Genomic DNA, 22188 nt, shown 5'->3' with positions numbered 1-22188 from the left:
CAACACCTGCCAGAGCTAAATAATATATTATTCAGAGTTGTGCTGACAACACGGTATCCCCGACAGTCATATGTACCTACTGAGAACTTGGAGTCGGCCTCGTCCAAACTGAAAGGTACTCTAAGTATAAAATACACATTAGATGTGGAGACTTTGAAGGATCAACAAAAAGAATAGAAAATACTTAATAATTTTTATGTTGATTGCATGTTGAAATAACATTTTGGACACGTTGGGTTAAATAAAATACATCTGTTTCTTTTTAGTTTTTTAAATGTAGCCATTAGAAATTTTCTAAATCCTACATGTGGCTCTCGTTATATTTCTACTGGACAGCACAGGTTTAGAGATATCTATATAGATTTTTAAATTATAAATAAAATAAGAAGAAAGATTGGTACAGATTTCAGGATAACATTTCACTCTGCAGGAGAAGAAGAGGGTGTAATCAGGTAGGAACCTGATTGCAGGGCCTTCTAAGTTCTGGTCATCTAGTTTCTACACGAAGCGGAGTCCTTGTCATTGTATTATTAGTCATTACACATTCTTTTTAACATACCCACTTTTACAAAGGACACATTTTATAATAAAAATTCAAATAATCAAATCTGAAAATTAACATGAGCTTTGGGACCAGACCCACCTGGGTTTAAATCCTTTCCCTGCCTAAGCTGTTGTATGATCACAGATAATAAATGAAACCTCTTTGAGCCTCATGTCCTTGAGGGGTTAATAATACACTCCTTTACACACACACAGACACACACACACACACACACAAGGTTGTTGGAAGATTGGAGAGATAATATAAAATGCCTGGCACATAGTAGCTGCTCAATAAATACTAACATTACTAAACAGTTAATTTGTACATAGTGAATAGTATACATTTTTTTAACAATAGTTAATACTTAACTCATAGAGAGTTAAAATACTCTGGTGACTATAGATGTTCCAAAATGTATTCTGGAATACTAGGAAAACAAAGAGATCGGGTGGGTTTGGATGGCTTTGATTCAGTGACTGGGAATAAAAAGATGATATAATGCAACTCTACGGACGTCCAAAAATTCATGAGGCTAGTACTGTTGCCTGAGCCTGGGACATCGCATAAAGAAAAGTTAGGTCTAGGTAGACCTATAAACATTAAATGGTGTGGGTTTTTGTTTTATTTCTATGTTTATTCTAATTTAGACTGTTTCAAACAGTGACTTTCTTCTTACTTTCAACTTGAACGCACACCCTTGTGCGCGTCCAAGTATCACACTTGGACTCGGTTGATGAAACACCAGAAAATGTAGGCTCTTTCCTGCTACACCTGAAATGCACTTTTAGTTTTTACCCATTTCCTTAAAAATCACAAATAGAAAGCACATGTAAAATAAAACACTTTTATCGCATCATCTTATTTCCTGACCAGTCTCTTCATCACCTGTAATTGCTCTTTTAATCTAGTTGTCTATTTGGGTATCATTTGTCTCTCCTTCAACTGCATGGAATTTAGAGTTGGGGTATAAGGGCCTGGAAACCTCGGCCCCCAGGGTCTAGGATGGAGGTGACGTGAAGCATATATGTCCTGGGTTCTGCTTACGTGGATATTTCCCCTTCTGAAATATCAGTAAAGTGGGCAAATAGGACGAAATTTAGCTTGATTCTTCCCGTCAATGTATATTACCCAGAGGAAGCACCTTAGCTCTCTCCCTCTCCTGGTCTCTGTCTCTCTGTCTCTCTCTCTCTCTCTGTATCTCTCTCTCTCTCTCTCTCTCTCACACACACACACACACACACACACACACACATACACACAAATACAGGAAAGGACAACATGTTTCCTTTAAAGCAAGTATCAAATGCATACAATAGGTTTGCGTACAGATTATTTTTTAACAGCGCCAAAAAGCCACAGAAAGAGAATTTCATTGTCTTTTCTATTGCTGAAAGGTTGGGCAATTGGCTAACTGCTAACGAACGATCCTAAAGATGAGGAAGCTGCTTGTAGACTATGGGATGGATGATTTGGAAGGGCTCTAAGCCCCTCCCCTTAGGACTTGAGTCATTGCTAGAATGCCACGCTCAGATTTAGTTTCCTTTTTTTATTTTCAGTAAAACAGAGACTTACACCTTGTGACAGAAGAGATCAAGAAGAGGCACATCATCATTTTTGCAAACAGTTGTCAAGAAGGTCCTGTGTGCGCCGGGCCTGTGCTGTGTAGTTTGTGTGCAGGCTGAAGAGGTCTAAACGCTTGTGCACACAGCTGAGGAGGGCCAGAGTAGCACACCCAGCTCGATACCCTGTGTCCATAGACGTCTCTACCGTTCTACATCCATCTGAAAATAACAATGATGATGACCTTAAGTGAGGCTTGCCATATTTTTTTTTTTTTTAATAAAGCAGAACCTTAAAGAGAGCCGTGAAATTGAAATTTGTGTGTCAGGCTCTGGTTTTCTCTCCTTCTAATGTTTTTGGAGGAAAAAAAATGCGATTTATCAGTTTGCACCATAAATCTGCTGTGCCCAGCACCGCCTGTTGGTTTCACTGCAAAGATTTATAGCACCCTTGTTTGCATTATCTGTATTTGAGTCTGAATCTAAATCCTCCAGCTAAGATTGCAATCCTAAATTGTATGAACACAGTTCCATCACTGTCAAATGCTTTTCTAAGCCTTCACAGTTTGATGCCACAAATTGCCAGACAGCCTGCTTCTAGAGTTTAAATCGGTTGCCTCCCTTTGAACTCTTCTAACGCCCGGTTAAGCAGTGGTGCTGTAGCTACTGAGCATGGGAACCATCCTGCTGGGGCCAAAAGGCTGTGGGGCTCCTATGGGTCACCTCCATTCTACTAAGCATCTAGGTCTTTCCAAACACCTGGGTTGCTGACACAATGTAAGGAATATATCTGGACACTTTAAAGCAAGGGTCAACACTCTGTGGTCCATGGGCTAAATCTGGCCCACCACCACCTGTTTTTGTAAATAAAGGTTTTTTTTTTTTGTAAATAAAGTTTTATTGGAACACAACCACACTCATTCACTTACATCTTGCCCTTGGTCTCTTTCGCATTACAACAGCGGAGCAGAATTGTTGCAACAGAAACTGCAACATCCAAAATATTTACCGTGTCTTTCTTTAAAAACGAGTTTGGCAGTGCTGCTCAGCCTGAAGTCTCTCTGGGTCTGGGGGGTTTTTGTTGTTGTTGTTTTGTTTTGTTTTCTTATCTCAATAAATTGTTTAGGAAGTAGAAAAATTTCCCTCCCTCTTCCCTTCTCTTGTTTGGGGGTGCTCCGTAGCTACAGCTATCCGAACAAGTTATTACAGCTCACAAACTAGAATCAATCAAACCTGCCTACTTCATCAAGTACCATGTAAAATGAGATGATGGGACGTGTGCAATTCTTGCTAAGCAGAGTATGAGGAAGTTCAAAAGGAGGTGGGATAATTTTTCATCCCACAGATTTCACCCATGCTTTGGATGAGGCAGGCCACAAAGGGTGACAGGCAGGATTTTGGAATCAGACCTGGGTTCAAGCTCTGGGCTTCCCAATTAAGAGCCGTATATATGACTTGCCCTCTGCCCGCATCAGGCTGTTACACGGAGATGATAGGGATAGTATCCATTTCATGGCGTTATTAGGAGGGTTAAATTTCATTCAAACGATGGCTTCATCTAGTCCTGGCACATACTGAGTCCTCCCATCCTGCCATCAGCAACCGAAGAGAATTGAAGAGATTTAAGAAGGGAATGAACAGAAAAGGAAAGAGAGGCTGAATTAAAGCCACCAAAAGAATGGAGGTATTTTCCTGTTTTATTGCCTTGCACTTCCATTAAGAAGAACGCAAGGAACTTCTTAAGATTCTTAAGAAACTTCTTTTCTTAAGAGTTAAGAAATCATTTTCTGTTTAGAGACAGGAGCAAATGCTTCAACTATGAGGTACCTTCACAGCTCAAATTATTTCAAAACTTAAGGGTATATGCTTGTTAATTTGTGCAAACGAAATCCGTGGAACCTACAGATGTCTTACACTCAGGGCTCATTGCAAACCTCACAGATCTGAATGAGCCGCGAGCCCATTCTCAGTGCATGTGCACACATAGCAATAGCTGATTTCAGGAGCCCAGGAAGCATATTTACTTCCAGCAAGAAATGAGCTCTTGCTTGGAAAATTGGTCTGAAAGCCCATTACCACAGTGGATTCTTTTTCATTTATTTCCCAACAGGTAATAGAGTTTATTTGGAGTATCAAGAGACAGTGCTTCTGTGAGGCTGAGTATTGTCTCATCTACATGCAAATATTTTTAACTTCATCTTAGATGCTCTATAAGGCTTGCCATCCACCCAGAATTTAATTAATGATGCACAGAATCCAGATAAAAGCCGAAACAGAAAAAAATTGGCATCACATAGTTTCAAACTCTTGATTGTTTTAGTAATTCCAGTCATTTACTCATTCACTTATTCACTGCTTTACCAAATATTTATTGGGTTCCCACTACGTGTTAGACACCGATATGTGATACAAATACGTGGGTGGAAAACCCAAAACATCACATCCAAGGTTACAAACTGTTAAGAGAGACAGAGGCAAAGGGAAAGGATTCTTCTAGTTATGATGAAATAAGGTCTACGTGCATGGAAGTAGGCGATCCCATGTCTGAAACAACGGGCAGATCACTGCGGAGGGCAAGCCAGGCAAGAAACAGCATGCGAGTCAAGCGGCGCGCTGACCGTGAGGGTTTGGAGAAACTCAGAATTGGCTTCATATTCCCAGTATGTAAAGTGCTCAGTGGGGAGAGGGGCTGAAGTACAGGACAGACAGGAGGGGAGGTGGTGCAGGGTCCCGATGCAGAAGACTTTGTAAGCAAAACGCTCCCAATTGTATCCCAAGGCAATCAAGCCACTGCAGACTTTTGGAGGGGAGGGATCAGATTTTGATGCTAGAAATGTCACTTTAGCAGCTTTGTGGGAGGATGGTGAGGCAAGGCCAGAAGGGGGACAATCAGAACATGGCCTTTTATGACAAATGGGCAAGTAATGCCCAGGCCCTGGCTACCCGGGTGACCACGTGGGCCTCAAACGTGAGCTATTTAGGAACCCGATCCACGGGCCACAGGGCCCGACAGGGTGTGAGCTTTGAAGGTGAAATCCGAGGCGATACCTCATCTCTGACTGGGGCAGCTGAGTTAAGGAAGTGTCATGTATAAGGTAAGAGATTAAGAAAAGATTCATGGGGGCAGCGGGTAGGCCCGCTGCGGAGAGGCCGGTGCTGTCCGGGAGACCATCACTATGAAACCTCTGAACAGAGACGCCTGATGGGCAAATAGACATGAAAACCTGGAGCTCAGGAAAGAGGTCTGGACCAGAACTATTCATCCTGGGACGCAGGGACTTTCAGGGGACATCTGAAGTTGTGATGATCAATTCTGCGTCAGCTTGATTAGGCTCGGGGATATCAAGTCACTTGTTAAACGTTGTTTCTGGGAGCGTCCGTGAAGGTGAGCCTGGAGGAGATTAGCACGTGCATTGGGTAGACTGAGGCAAGAAGACCATCCTCACCATTGCGGGTGGGAATCATCCAACTGGGTGGGAATCAAGGGTCTGTAGGGAATAAAAAGGCAGAGGAAGGGTGAATTCGCTCTCTGTTTGAGCTGAGGCATCCACCTCCTTCTCCCTTTGGACATCAGGCCCTCCTGGTTCAGGCTGGGACCTACGCCACCGGGCCCCTGTTCTCAGGCCTTCCGTCGCGCTCGGAACGACACTGCCGCTGTTCCCGGTTCTCTCGCCTGCAGGTCGTGGAACTCCGGCCTCCATAACCCTGTGAGCCAATTCCTATAGCGAATCTTCTCCTATTGTCTATATATCCTATTGGTTTGGTTTCTGTGGAGAACCCTAACCCAGACCAGACATGTGGGTATAAATGAAAACAGGCAAGGAAATGCAGCACGAGGAGGAAAGAGGAACCAAAATGGAACCCCAAAATGCTTCAGGAAAAAACAGTAAGACTGAAAATCACCCGAGGGACAGCATCTGGGAGACCACGGTTGGCTTCCTGGGGAAAGCTTATGGTGGGAGACAAATCCGGACGCAGAAGTGGTGGGTGGTTGTAGGATGGAATAAGGAGAGTGAGAAGCTGGACAGTGAAGGGGACAAGGAGTGAGTAGAGGCTTTTAGATGGAAGAGAAAAGGCCAGCGAAGGGGGAGAGGTGGAAGTCTTGGAAAATCCAATAGCTATTCAGGAGGTCAGATTCTACGCATCTTAAATACATGAGTCTGATTTCATCACATTCAGTACATTCTTGCTCTTAGCTAGGAGTTTTGACTCATCTAAATATCATGTTATTTTGTTGTTGTTGTTGTTTAAAGGTTTTTATTTATTTAAGACCCAGAGAGAGAGCCAGAGACCTAGGCAGAGGGAGAAGCAGGTTCCCTGGGGGGAGCCCAAGGCCGGACTCGATCCCAGGACCCCGGGATCACGCCTATGAGGGCTCCCCCTCTACCATCGTAAAGCTGATTCAGGATTCAGGTGGTGATGAAAATGAGAGGCTTGATTGGCCAAACACGAGAAACATTTGAACGGCAGAGTCGCAGCGAAGAAGGGAGCACGTGTGCCCTTTCTGGATCTCATCAACACTTGGCGTGTGACCCCAGATTCATGATAACCTCGCCAGTGCAGGGACGACTCGCTCTTGAGGAACGGGTGGCCCTTTGGTGAGATGTGTTGCCCTCCGGGGGGCCGACGCCGGGCAGTCCGCTGCTCCAGCCAACCCAGTGCTGCTCTCACGCCCAAGGCACAGGCACGGGTGCTGGGCCAGAGGCGGACAGAGAACCCAGAGAACCGGGGCCAGGGCCTCCCTGGTTTCAGGCCCTGGGGGGACGTCGGAGCCACCCCGACTGGTGTGTGTAGGTGGCGGCAGACAGGGACAGTAGGGAAGAGCAAGTGGCTTCGGGGGCGCAGGAGAGGCCCCGGGCGGTCGCAGAAGGTGAGGGAGGGGAAGGCCAAGCAGAGCCCCTTTCACTGTTCACACGTCCCAGAGACCCGTCCAGCTGCTTTGCCTGCTACCAAACAAACACAAATGCCCCAGACCCGGGTCCCGGCCTAGACGACAGGAACGACTTACACCAGGAAGATGTACTTAAAATTTTAAGCCCCGTTCCATTTCTTCGCTCAGTGTATGATGAAATCCCACGAGCAACCTGATGAAGGCAGGTGTTCGTGTCACATAAAGGACGACATGTGTTTTAAAATGTCCTTTATGAACTTAATGTTTCTGTTAATGCCTGTCTACAGTATCTGATGGTTTCTATCAGTCATTTCAAAAAAAGTTCACCACAGGGCCCCTGGGGGGCTCAGCGGTGGAGCATCTGCCGTCGGCCCAGGCTGTGACCCCGGGGTCCTGGGATCGAGTCCCGAGTCGGGCTCCCCATAGGGAGCCTGCTTCTCCCTCTGCCTGTGTCTCTGCCTCTCTCTCTGTGTGTGTCTCTCATGAATAAATAAATAAAATCTTAAAAAAAATTCACCATAAGTAATGGCATCTGCTTTTATTTTAAATTTTTTTAAGATTTATTTATTTATTCATGATAGACATAGAGAGAAAGAGAGAGGCAGAGACACAGGCAGAGGGAGAAGCAGGCTCCATGCTGGGAGCCCGATGTGGGACTCGATCCTGGGTCTCCAGGATTGTGCCCTGGGCCAAAGTCAGGTGCTAAACCACTGAGCCATCCGGGGATCCCGAATCTGCTTTTATTTTAAACCAAGGTGAATAAGTATTTTCTAGTAAAAATCCTTTTATAAAAAAATAAAAATAAAATAAAAAAATAAAAATCCTTTTATATGTGTTATTTATGGGAAATTCAGTTAAGATTTGAAAGGATTCCAAAATTGCAACTCCTTCATATTATAATTCATGGCAGTTAAATATATATATATATATATACACACACACACAAATATATATATGTGTGTGTGTGTATACATATATATATGTATATATATATACATGTTTTACTGCAGGACTGAAAAAAACAAAAATATCAACCCAAGTGAAGATTCTAGAAGATTCTACTTTGTATCTTTTTAAGGCTGATTGAATTCAGTTTTTTTTTTTTAAATTGAGTTTAAGGATATGACAAGAATATGAAAAATCTTTAGATATTAGGACTGGCTTCCAAGTAATATAACAATCAAATTCATACTCCATTTCTGTGTTTATGGAGCGCAGACGGCATATATTATTTCAGGGCTAGAAATGCAGAAGCAACTAAAATGGCAATGGCAGCTGAGGATTCCTAGTCCTAGAAAAACTAATTTGAATTGTTCACATCTATTTTTTTTTTTTTTGAAAGCCTGGTCACAAAAACAGAAAAAATCCGAAAGGCCCCGTGCTCTCCACTTCTGAACGTTCTGTGCCACTGCCATAAATCATATCATTAAGACATTTCTCTTATTCCTACTCTGACAATTGGAGCATGTGGAGAAAATCACTCTAATTAATGGGACAACACGAAAAAAATTGCAATAACGTTAAGGGTAAAGATGTAGGTTACATACGCCTCTGTGTTCTCACGGATTTGTCAGACTCAGAAGAGACAAAATGAGAAATATCCAACTAGGGGTATGGGTGGTATTTTCATTCTCACCAAAGGTCACCCAAGCGATCTGCAGCGCCCGCGTGGCGTTCGGCGGCCTACCTGCGCGTGTCTGCCTTGCTGCCCTTTGCCGTTCCACCCCGAGCGTGGTGAACGGCCAGCTTGCACCTGCCTCTTGTTTTCCTAAGGTAGATACTTGCTCTTTTCCCAAACGGGCCTGCACGTACCTGCCCCTGTCCGGCCCAGGGCCTCGTGGTCTATTCCAGGGCCCTGGGCAGAGATGCTCCTGGTGGACACCCAGGCCTTTCAACAGCAGGAGCTGCAACCGAGTGTCTTAGTCTGATCTGACTCACTGAGTGGAGGAGCCTGTCTGGTGGACTGGGACCCCCTTTAAGCGTTTCAGGGTCTCATTGAGAAGAACTGAATTTTAAAAAGTGGGGGGAGTAAGGGAAGAAGAGCAATCAGAAGGATTAAAAAAGGAGAGCAAGACACAGGTGAATGCAGACAAGAGGAAGGCCGTTCTCCGACAGCAGCAACGCCTAAAGCTGCTGCAGTCGGGTCTGCAGCGTGTGCACCTGTAGGCCTCATCATGCGGCGCAGAACGTTTTGAGGCGTCGTGTTACTCGTGCCACGTGCCGGATTTGGGGATACATTTAAATCATGACTAGTGGAGAATTGCACAGTTGTCTTGGTCTAAGAGAAAGTAGCTCCCATGTGAAGAAATCAGCTGTTCTGAGGACAAAAATGCCTGACTCGGGGCATGATAGGAAGAGCCCCCCTCGACTCTCGCCAGCCTGCTCCTCGGTCAGCTGTCCAAAAGAGCTGCATCGTTCTGAACTCTTACGACTACTTCCCAAGTAGGGTTGGTGGGTTTTTGTCTTTGTTTTTCATTATAACGAATGCAATTCTGCATTATTACATTATTACTGGTCAGTTGAAACTAGTGATAAGAACGAATTAGTTCCTGACGCCACCAATTACCCACAAGATATCAAAACCCCTTTGGGGAGAGGTTAGTGCATTTAAACAGAACAAAGCAATCAGATGAGTGAGTACAAGGCCAAGGCAGTAATTCTGGGCTTTCCCACTACTGATTCAATAAGTTACATTTTTTGTAGCATTTTCTAACTTATAAATTAATTCCCCATATGTGATCTCATTCGCATCTCGCAGTAGCCCAGTAAGAGAACCATCATGAAGCCCACTCTCCTATGTGGATAGCGAGGGTCCAGGGGCTATGCAAACTGCCCAAACTGATGAAATTAGTAAGTGGGAAGGCCCAAGCTCACACCTATTACTTCCCAGGTGTGTTCCTCGTTGCCCCTCCCTGTCAGCAGAGTGTGGGCCACACCAAAGGCCGGAGCCGGCTAGCTGGGTGAGGCTGGGACAGGAGGCCCGCAAGTCCTCAAAGTCCCAGGAGCACATTCTGCTCACTTCGGGGACCTTCAGTGTCTACAAGGGGAGACTGTACCTGCCCCATCAACTATCTGCAGATGAGGAAACTCTCCACGGGGCTCTCTCTCCACTGTCACCAAAGACCATTTACCCCTGGGTCCCTCATGGTGCTCTTTGCCTGCTCCATGGTGCAAGCTCACCACAGGGGCTGCAAAGTGACATCTCCCCTGGGGGACACTTCTCAGCCCCCATCTAGACTTGTTCTACTTGTTTCCATCTGTTGGGTCTTTCTTGGCTCTTCTGTGGCCCCGAGAACACTCATCTGGGGCAGCATGGGGTCAAGGTGGGGAGACACGAGACGTTGGACATCACAATGTGGTGACGTGGGCCTCCCGCTCCACGGCCCTCCCACTTGTGTAACGGAATTGGGGAGGCACGTGGCCGGGCAGGGGGCTGGGGGTGGCTCACACTAAGGGGGTGCTTTATAATTTCTGACACCACGGGCCCTGCTTTGTTTCTGCAAGGCCAGGGCACCAGGAACCAAGCAGGTCCTCCTAGGTCCCCTGACTCCAACATGATGACCAAAGCACAAGCAGCCCCAGGCGTCTGGTTTTTTCTTAATGCATATTATTTAACTTTTGCAGCTTGACTACTGTAAGTAGATGACATAAAGGAATTTTCAAAGACGTGAGTGGGAGCTGTGAACGCTGGAAACTAAAGAATCAACTCACATGCTTAACAATTCTATTCTAAACAACCGAGAAGGTGTTTGGAAAGGAACACATAGCTCTGCTTTTAAATTGCTCAATTTTCTATAAACATATAATTTTATTAATAGTCCACATGGCTGGACTGTTCCAGCAACAATGCCAACCACCCCGGGTCTGATTCTTTCCCCTAAATGAACTGCATTCACTGAGCATGGGGCTCGGGGAAAAAAGGAATAAAAGACTCCTCTATGACGAAGAAACCTCTAGAATTTTTTTTTTATCCTTTCCAGGAGTCAGCCCCCCTGGGGACACAACCTGCAAAATCATCCCCAAGACTCCTGTCTTTTACCAGGAAGTATGACAAGATCTCTGAGCTGAGGAAAAGAGCTAATGTATGCGATGCAAAATAAAGGCACTGCTGGTGATCAGTGCTTTTCTGAAAAACATTGTCAATTAAATATCAGAAATTGTGTGTGTGCGTGGGCGCGTGCGGGCTTGCCCACACCGGAAGACTTCTTGTTATAGAGGAAGCTTCGGACCATCTTTCATTAATACAGAGGGTCTCTCATGGCACAAAGCCCCATCTTTCTGTTTTGAAAATTCATGTTAGTCCAAATTTCTCTTTTGTTTTGCAATCCCAACCACATTTACAACTGTGTATCCCCACTAACAGATGGTAAACCCCAAGGACAAAGAGGTTACCCGGCTTGTTCTAGTCGCATCCTTGCTGCCACAGTCCTTAATTTTGTCATCACTTGGGGGAATACTAGGAGGAAAGTAACTTGGGCCTTTGCCCCTCGTCCCTTCTGTCCCACCTACATGGCTTCTGAGTCATAATTGAAATAGTGACCTTGCAGGACAAGGGTATTTTCTCCACCATGGGGGCTTTTCTCACTCTTCCAATGGCTCTGCTCGACCCTGGCTCATCAGATGGCAGAGCATTCAAGAGGCAGTGCAGTCGAGGGCTCACTGGTGAGAGCTCTGGAATCAGGTAGTCTGGGATAAAATGTGGCTTTACCCCCTTGTCTGTTATAGGACCTCGAGCTGGCTGTACTTAACTTCTCTGAGCCCCAAAAGAAAAGGAGGCCAATCAGTGTAGCTACCTTATCATGGGATAATAAAGATTGGATGAGGGTATCCATGTGGTCTTGACGTGGTCCCCTAGGCCCTACACACCTGGCCTGAGCTCCTGCTACCCCTCTGATCTTTTCTCCTACTAGAGTGCCCCTCTCATTCTGCTCCAGGCACACTTGGCTCCTTCCCATCCCTTAAGCAAGCCAAATCCACTGCCTTCTCAGGGCCTTTCCATTTGCTGTTCCCAATGCTGAGAACCCTCATCCCTGGTAGCTGAATGGCTCAGGAGAGCTCTCCTCAGCCTCCTTTCAGGTCCATTGCCCAGAGGTCACCTCACCAGAGAATCCTACTGTGGTAGGTAGAAGAATGCTTCCCCCAAAGATGATGATGGCCCAATCCTTGGAACCCACAGATATGTCACCTTATGTTGCAAAACAGATTTTTCAGCTGTGATTAAGTTAAGGATGTTGGGGGAGGGAGAGGATCCTGGACTATCTAAGTGGGCCTACTAAATCACAGGGTCCTTTTTTAGAAGGAGGATTGGGAGAAAGGGAAGGGGGATTTGAAAGATGTCATGTTGCTGGCTTTGAAGATGGATGAATCAACCATCCAAAGAAGGAAAATAGCCTCTGGATGTTGAAAACAGCAAGGAACTAGATTCTCACCTAGAGCATCTAGAAGGAATCTATTTTTGACTCTGACTTCCGGAACCGTAAGATAATAAATTCAGAGTTTGTGGTAACTTGTAGAGCAGCAGTAGGAGACTAACAGACATTCTCTCACTCTCTACATTAAAATTGCTCATGTCTCTGCCCCCACACCCATCCCTTGCATGTTCTGCTTACCCTGCTGGATTTACTTTCATAGCCTGATTATCACCCGATACGGGTTTAGCTGTCTTTTTTTCTATCTCACCTTACTAGAGTGTGACCTTGAGAGAGGGGTCTGTGTTTTATTCACTGTTTTGTCCCTTGATTTGAAAAATGCCCAGCACATAATGGGTGCTCTATAAATAGTTCTTGGATGAAAAAAAAAAAAGTAGCATGAAATCATCCCTCCACAAATTTTGGAAAGTGATAGCACGTCTGCCGGTGTAGAACTTCTAAACAGTGAGCTGTAGTCTCATTGCTACCTCTCAAAGGAGTTCCAGGCTGCCTGACATCCTGCTTTCCTAGGCCTTCAAGTTGGCAGATGGAGTAGCCCTGCCTGTTTGTGCAAGTGTGTCATGCAAATATTATGTTCTTTGTGTGGCATAATGGGAAAAGATATTGTAAGGCATATTTGAGGGCATTGACAATGACTACCCTACAAAAATCAGAGCTCCTTTTCTGAGAGCCGAGAATTCCAGAACATACTTGTATAGTGAACATGAAGTAGGTTTTATTTAAAGGAGATGTCAAGAGAGATTCGTCTTTTAATGTGAGATCCGTTTTTAGGTTGGGAATGCCTTCCGAGAGTAGAAAGCCTCCTACTAGTAGTAAACATGAACTCAAGGGATAAAGCTTCAACCATGGCTTCCATTGGGCTTCTGGGCTTATGCTATACACCCTTAGACTGGGCTTTCTTACCTCTGCTCTCTCCTCACTGGAGATACCCATATTTCTTGGCTTGCAAGGCCCTCTGTTTCACCTATATTGACCAACTGTTTCAAACAGATTCCCTGTCACTGATGTAGAACTTTTTCTTCTTTGACTTTTTTCTTACCTCAAGTGTTGCAGGATTATTGCTCATTAGCCATTTAATTTGTTCTAGTCTTATGACTGTCCCAGGAAGAGCTGACTGCTCTAATGATCAGAGCTGTTCATTCCTGGAATTTGCTGAACCAAACATTTATACTGAGGGTGAGTGTGCTATTGGGGAAATGGGGCTTATGGGATGAAAGCCATTTAGTGCTGGCCTTCTATTTTGATTTGCTCATTCATTCATTGATCGATTAATTCAATCAATAGTTATTAAGAATCTCCTACATCCTGGGCCAGGAGATAATATAAAACAGGATAGACCCTCTCTCTGCCATAATTAATGCAACAGCCCAGAGAAAGAGTTAGATGCTGACACAAGGAATGGCAACCATGTTGAGTCTACAAAGGAGAAAACCAAGATCCTAGGTGGACCTAGAACCTACTCAGTATTCAACAGTTGTTTAACGAGTGGCTACTACCTATGAAAGACATTTCTTAGGCACTAGGGATCCCCCCGTGACTAAAGATGCCCGGGGTCCCTGACCTGGTGGAACTTACAATCTAGTAAAACAAAGAGAAACAACAAATAAATCGATAAATAATACAAGGGCAGTGAATGATAAATACTATGGAAAAGATAAGAAAGAACAACGAAGGAAATAGTGAGTGGGTAGTTCTGGAAAGCCATTCTGAGATTACATTGGAGTTGGCTTCCTACTTCTGGAAGGAACTTGCCTTCTCAGACTTCCTGGGAACCAGCCTTTAAAGCAGGAAGAACATTCAGAGATGCCCCCGATCTCAGGTAGGCTTGCGATTGATGCCAGTGCCCTTGTCAGGTTACAATAGGTCTTCTACACAACCTGGAAATACGAGTTTCCTTCGATACTCTCGAGGAGCTTGTTGAGTCCTTTTCTGCCCTCACAGTAAATTGTATAATACACAGTAATTCAACTTCTACAAAGAGCTATTGGGTAAAATTTTCCATGAATCAATAGTTATCAGAAGGCTGACAGGAAAGTGTAGAAAAGCTAACTCTGAGGGGGGAAAAAAGAATTAAATCTAGGTATATTGGGGCTTACATGAGATGCACAATGTTGACCTACTGGCAACCTTCTAGTCAAGGCAAATTTTTCTCATGCCCATTTGAGCATCAGACTGGCTGTGCGGAATCACGGGCAAGGGAGCACCACGAAGAATGAGTAGTGGGTTTAAGGCTGACCAAAAAATAGATATTTACTGAGCATCTACTATGTGTAAAGCTATAGGCTATATACTATACTATGTGTAAAGTTCTAGGCTATAGAACTAGAAACTGGAACTGGGAGGCCTTTTCTCTTGCTGCCTTTTTCCACCTGAAATGTACTTTTATGCCTTGTACCTCCCACTAGTTCTATTTGTGCTTCAACATCCAAGGCAGATATCATCTTACGTATGTCCTTCTCAGAGCAATGCCTCTTCAACCAAAATAAGACTTATTACTCCCTCCTTATGCTGCCTTATAGGCTTCTACACACTGTAGTTTTGCTCTTACCATCATACTTATTTGATCCATATCTCCTTGAGAGGAGGGCTGTGTCTTCTTCATCTCTGCGTCTCCCTTGCCTTACCCAGTTTTTCTCAAAGTTCCTTAAAGACCAGGGGCACTTGTTAAATGATCTGGACCATCTAGCAGCCTTTCTCTGGAAATTCTGGTCCAGTAATTCTGGGTTAGGAATCTATTGTTCTTGCAAGCCTTCCAGGTGATTCTTATCATCAGGTAAGATTGAGAAATCCTGGCTCAGCATGTGGTTAAAACTAAGAACATATAATTGAGTGAATTAAAGAACTACAGATGAACAGAACTTTCCCTTCTCCTTTAGATAGGATAATCAATACATAAACACAGTATCCCAAAATTGTTTGCCAAGTTCGGTTCCTAATTTTGATGTAATTGGGAAAAGGCAAAAATGATGAGTTGTTCCAACTCTTTGACCTGCAGTAAATTAAGAAATGAGCAAACTGATAGTTGCTGCTGTTAATGAAGCTATTGATCAGCCATTTTATTCACAACTTGGTAACTTGCACGGTGCTTCTCAACCACATGATCTTGTCTCCCAGGGGACATCTGACCGCGTCTGGAGATATTTGTTTGCCACAACTAGCGTCACTAGTTGGCGTCTAGAGGAGAGGGCAGGGATGCTGCTAAATATCTTACGATGCGCAAGAAAGCCCTCCTCCCAAGTAATTATCTGTCCCCAAACAACGATCCTGCTGAGATTGAGAAATTCTGCATTAAAGTCTTTTGGAAGCTTGAAAAATTAAAAAAAAAAAAGTCTTGATGCCCAGGCCACTCCTCTAGACCAGTTACTTCTGCATGTCTCGGGGTGGGAGCCGAACATCAGCCTTCTGTGAGCCATTCCAGTGATCTCAGCATGCAACCAAGGCTGAGAATCATTGAGAGTTTATAGGATGCATGAAAGAGGAGTGGACTCAGAACCCTGGGTTTAGAGTTTGCCACCTATTAGCTGGGAAATTGGGCCTGGCACCTCCCAGTTTCTGTTTCTTCAACTGTAAAAGAAGAATAACACCTCCGTCAGAGGGTTATTAGAGAGATTAAAGAGATAATGCCCATGACCGTGCCCTGTAACTAAATATACAAAAGTAAGGTATCATTACTGTTCCCTGTTTGGGCATTAATCCAAGCGGCAGAATTGGGTAACTGGCTTGCTTACCACGGCAAAGACATCCTTGTGTGCAAATCCACGCTTGTGTTTTTGCCTCAAATGTCCCATATATGCCAAAGAGTCAGAAAACTCATACGCCCAGGTGAATCAAGTCTCCTTTTCTGTCCACTTGTTCTATTTAATACTGTTTGAATTTATGCAAGGTTTTAATAAAGCAACCCCTATGTTTGTTTGAAACGAACACGCGTCTAAGTAGAATGTGCGTAAGTGGACTGAAGCTCACAACATTGCTTTGGGGGCTGGGTTAAGACTGATGAGTTAAGGCTCAGAGTTTTCTAGTATGATGTTACTTCTGAGTGTGTGGTCCATAGGCCAGCAGCAGCCCCATCACCTGGGGCTTCTCAGGACCCGTCCAGATGTATTAACGTCAGTATGTGAATAGCTCCTGGGTGATCCGTAGGCATACTGAGATTCTAGAAGCACGACTCCAGAAAATCCTACACGGGAAATTAGACCACTCAGTCCTCCCAAGCAGCAAGCATACAACAGTCCTCTGTAAACCCACGTCTATGTGGGTTTCTTGCTCATCTCACATGGATTCAGACTGCTGCCAACTGAATGCATAAGAACACTCTCAATTTGTGACTTCTCTTTCCGTCGCCACCTTTGGGTTTTTAGCCGCCATTCTACATTAGTAGGTAATGATCTTAGAGCTCTCAGCGAAAGTTTAGCCAGAAGATAATGATTATTTACTTTTTTGCTAGCCAATCCTTGGAAACATGTCATTTCTTTGTTTTTCATCATCCTGAAAAATAATTTACCCGGCAATAGAAGGGTTAATTCATGAGCTGCAAAACTGGTTTCTTTTATGCTGAGAGAGCTAGCTGGCTCATCCTTCTTGCTGAGAGAGGCAGTTAATCAGTATATAGAGACCTGTGATTGATGTGGCTAAGCTTCAAAAGGTACATGGTTTATTTCTCCATGCGAGAGCCTCTCCCAGAGAAGCAGGCCGAGAGGGGGCCCCGCATCCTCTCATCTGTGCCTCTGGCCCCACCAGGTTCTTCTAACGTCAAATCGTGTGTATCCTATAGTACCCTATAGAGCTTCTCCTGCTTCAGGGCCTCAGGATCTTCTTAAGAGCTTGTTTGGGTTGGTGGGGCAGCGTGTTCGAAGCTGACGTTGGTACCCAACGCTCAGACTCATGTTGAAGCACCTGGGAATTCTTTCCAATAATTCCTCTTTCACCTTTTTTTTTTTTTTTTTGGAAGTGTCCCCACATTTGCAGTCATGTCAGTTCTTCTCATTTAGATGCAGTCACTCCAATCTCCACCTAGGAAGTTAAAGCAATTTTTTGTGCTACTTGGTAGTCTGTTTGGAGAAAGAAAATTCTGATGTGAGAGAAAGACATAGATTTCATCTGAAAAAGCAGATCTGAAAGTACTCAGTTCAGAAGGGAAAACACGAAGCCCTAAAGAGGAATGGGGAGAAAAATAAGATTTACCTAGTGAGGAATGAAGTGCTAAAAAATGGACTAGGGGGATCCCAGGATGGCTCAGCGGTTTGAGCCTGCCTTCAGCCCAGAGTATAATCCTGGAGACCTGGGATCGAGTCTCACATCGGCTTCCCTGCATGGAGCCTGCTTCTCTCTCTCTGCCTCTCTCTCCCTCTGTGTTTCTCATGAATAAATAAATAAAATATTTTTTAAAAAATGGACTAGGGCTTTTAAAAAGTCAGTTAGGGGGCCTGGAGAAGAGTTTAAAAAAAAAAAAACACACACACAACAAGAAGTTCCAACCTCTTGAGTTACTTAAGAATGCAAACCCCTGCTTAAAATTCCTGGCTAATCCACATTTTTTTTTGAAACTATCATAAAGTGACCTCCTACATGGTATACACAAATTAGCCTTCTTACAGTCCCGTAAACTATCAGCCTCCAAAAAGTAGAAAAGAAAAATTTTGATGTAAAAACACATTGCATTTTAAAGTCACTACCTTTCATCTTATTAAAAATATTAAGTGTATGAATGTATAAGATCTGGCCTTAAAGTTATACTTGCATTTGATTTAAGGGCCTAGTTTCATGACTATAAAGTTACAATTCAAGCAATAGTTTTAGAAAATAATTCTTAGTGAATCCTATGGGGTCCTTGAAACATAATTAAGTAAAAAGTGTCCCTTTTGAAGACATCTACATTTCCCTATTAAGGGACTGTCTTTTGGAGAAGATACTGAAGAGAAGGTACTGCAGACGGTCTCGCCATCCAGAACTAACTATTCTGTCAAGAGGACAACAACGAATGCATTTGACGTTAAGTAGAACGTAGGTTGGTTTTCTAGAAAACTGAGATTTGTATATGTTTACGTGTGGGAAACATGCTTTCAGAGAAAGGAGGGATCATGGTGGTTGGAAGGTTCCGGGTATGCTCAGTGAAAGACATGGAATGTGAAGCTGGACACCGAAGAATAGAGTAGGGTTTGGCGTCAGCAGAGACGGAGGGAGCATTTTACACGGGGAGAGACATTGCGAGAACGTGGAGACAGGACCTCAATGTCTACACAGTAGGCCCCAACACCCTTTTTCTAGCCCCCTTGTCCTTGTCTGCCTCTACTTAGGATTCAGAGAAGCCAAATCCTCTCCATGACTCCTTCGTGGTTAAGGCAGGTCATGTGACCATGAGAGTTGGTTCTGGATCATAAGTCACATGAATAGAACTCGGCTTGGGGTTTCAGGCAAAGTTTTTGTTTTGTTGATAAAAGGAACCTCTCCCTTTTATACTAGCCTCTCCCCTTTCTTTCTGCCTTGAATATTAAATATGATGGCTGGTGCTGCAGTGGCCATCATGTGACACTGTGGAAAAAATCTAGAGTTCGAGTCCCTGGGGCACCTGGGTGGCTCAGTTGGTTAAGTGTCAGCTTTTGGCTTGGGTCATTGTCTTGGGGCCCTGGGATGGAGCCCCACATCCTTCGGGCTCCCTGCTTAGTGCAGACGGAGTCTGTTTCTCCCTCTCCCTATGTCCTTCCCTTGCTGCCCCCCCATAAGATGAAAGATTATTCTGACAATAATGGGCAAGATAATTTGGAAGAAGAATTACAAGCAACAGAGCCGTACATTGAAGATGAATCTCATACGTGGTAACATGTAAAGTACGTTTTACTCCTCTCATTCAGAACTTGAGATCATTAGACCAGGCATTGTGATTTCACATCCAAGGCATGTGTCCTAGCTCAGGCTGCTGTATCAGAGTACCACAGACCAGGAGGCTTAGAAATAACAGAAGTCAGCAGGATCAGGTTCTTGGTAAGTGGCCTCTTCCTCATTCACAGATGCTTATCTTCTCTCTGTGTCCTCACAAGGCAGAAAGAGAGTGAGCTAACTCTTTGGTCTCTACTTTGGTTCCACCCTCATGACCTAGTTACCTCCCGAAGGCCCCACCTCCTAACATCATTGCACTGGGATAAGGGTTCCACTTATGAGTGGGATGGGGTGCTCAGAACAAACTCCAGCCCGTCACAGCACAGTATAGGTAAAGTTGGTGCATGGAGATAAAAATTGCCTGTAGTTAAAAACACCATGAAGGGCAGCCCGGGTGGCTCAGCGGTTCAGCGCCGGCCTTCAGCCCAAGGCGTGATCCTGGAGACCCAGGATTGAGTCCCGTGTTGGGCTCCCCGCAGGGAGCCTGCTTCTCCCTCTGCCTGTGTCTCTGCCTCTCTCTCTCTCTGTCTCTCATGAATAAATAAAATCTTAAAAAAAAAAAACACCATGGAGAATCGAAGGGTTCAAAGGACAAAGCTTTTTCATGTTTGTTTTTACATTTTTGCTGTGATCTGCCTTTCCTTAGGGTAGTGCTCAGCAATCTTTTCGCATAAAGGGCCAGAGAGTGAAGATTTTAGCTTTTACAAACTGTAGAGTCTCCACTGTGGCTCCTCAGCTCGGCTGTTGAAGAGCAAAAGCAGCCATAGACAGTGCATAGATTAACGATCGTGGTTGTGTTCCAGGAAAAGTTTACTTACAAAAACAGATAGTAGGCTGGATTTAGGCTGCAACCCTTGACCAAGAGCATTGGAAGCCAGTCTTCTTTAAGGTGGAGAAGGGTCAAGATGTAAATTAGGGGTGGAAGCCTCATAGTTTAATTTGCATAACATAGATATACATGAAAAGAAACTGTACTGCTTACAATGTGAACAGTTTTATGGATTTGCTAAATGTTTAGAGTCTTATTAGGGAATAAAATAGTTCTACCTAGGATCAGTACCAAAAGGCCTTAAATCTTAAAGAATCATTAAATTCACTTTCAACTTCTAAAAATGTACTGTTTGTATAATTTTTTATGCCGTCCAAGGTTGTGACTTTCCTCATTAACATACTTCATCATCCCCAGGTAATGAATATCACAGAATGTCACAAGACTGAATTTCCTTTAAAAGATTCTCTAATTCAAATTTTTAATTGTATTTTATTTTTATAATTTTCCTTGGTAATTTAAACGTCAAGTTTCTTTCTTTCTTTCTTTCTTTCTTTCTTTCTTTCTTTCTTTCTTTCTTTCTTTCTTCCTTTCTTCCTTTCTCTTTCTTAAATTTTTCTATTGTCAAGATAGGCTACATGATGCTGTGGTAATAAATTACTGCCCGCATCTCACCACAACACAAGGATCATGTTTTCTTACTCCCAGAGGCTCTCAGAGACATTGCTCATCCTGGTGGTGACTCAAGGATGCCTTGTGGAGTTGTTGGCTTCTACATCCCCAAACAAGGGAGAAGAGATCACAGCTGTTCTCTGTGCTATGGCCTGGATGCTGTATGTGTCAATTATATTTACAGCCAAGTTACTAGAACTAGTCATTTGACCCTGAACTATTCTTCAGGCTGAGAAATGCCATCCTCCCGTGTGATCAAATGGGACATAGAGAATGGACCATTGCCACACTTTTACTCTATTGTGCAAAGTCCATAAAAGAACCAGTTTATGGTAATTTGGTTGAGATTCAAAACTTATGTAGGCTCAGGATGCCTGGGTGGCTCAGTGGTTGAGCATCTTCCTTCGCCCCAGGGCGTGATCCCGGGGTGCCGGGATCGAGTCCCACATCAGGATCCCCACAGGGAGTCTGCCTCTCCCTCTGCCTGTGTCTCTCTGCCCCTCTATGTGTGTCTCTCATGAATAAATAAATAAAATCTTGTAAAAAATTTATGCAGGTTATATATCCCACGTAACACATAAGAGCACATGGAGACATAAGCCCCATGAAAGGTCAAAGGTCGTTACCCAGTTTTGTTCCTTCATTTAGATAATACCTTGATGAATCCTCAAAAGGATTGGTTGAGAATTAGGGGACCAGTACTGTAGAATGAGAATTCTCATCAGACATTATATTACTTGACCACCACAGATGATCTACATTCCAGCTCGTTTCCTATGAGGATTGGCCGGGTATAGTTAAGAGAATACCCGCGGTTCTGGGTCATCTTTTTTTTTTACCCCTCAATTCCATAAATCCAGTTGGAAGTCTCTCCCCATGACCATCATCGCTGAGCAGAGTTAGCACCATGCTGCTTTCTCCTTAAATGAGAGTCTTTACTGCTATTTGCTGTTTGCACATGAACCCTGTACAATTGGCTGCCTCCAGAAGGAGCAGAATGTTACCATCCTCTGTCCCTCCTGGGGAATCTGAGCCTGGACACTCTGTAAATTGACCCCGATTGGCTGCCAAGGCTGGACTTATATTCAGTTCCTTTAGGCTCCTGATCCTTAACTAGAGAAGCCTGGATTTCTGGGTTTGTAGGTGGGAGTTAGAATCTCTGAAGGTATGGGCAGCGTGTGTAGTAAGAAAAAACATACTTAGCATAACAATGCAATTTTATATTTTGAAGAATAAGTGTTTTTATGCTGAAATGCCTACAAGTAAAATTCAACCGTCTTCTTGGCTGCTAGGAATATATAAATGTTGGTGACTTTTTTTTAGCAGGGTTGGGAGGATGAATTTCTGAATCAGCAGGGGATTGGATTTTTACATTTATTAAAAAGCACATTGGGTTTAAATGTGGAGGGATTTTTTTTTTGATGGGAAAAGCTAAAAATAGATCTTTC

The sequence above is a fragment of the Nyctereutes procyonoides genome, unplaced genomic scaffold, assembly GCF_905146905.1.
Source record: "Nyctereutes procyonoides isolate TBG_1078 unplaced genomic scaffold, NYPRO_anot_genome, whole genome shotgun sequence".
Classification (NCBI taxonomy): Eukaryota; Metazoa; Chordata; class Mammalia; order Carnivora; family Canidae; genus Nyctereutes; species Nyctereutes procyonoides.
Note: the sequence above shows the minus strand (reverse complement) of the source record.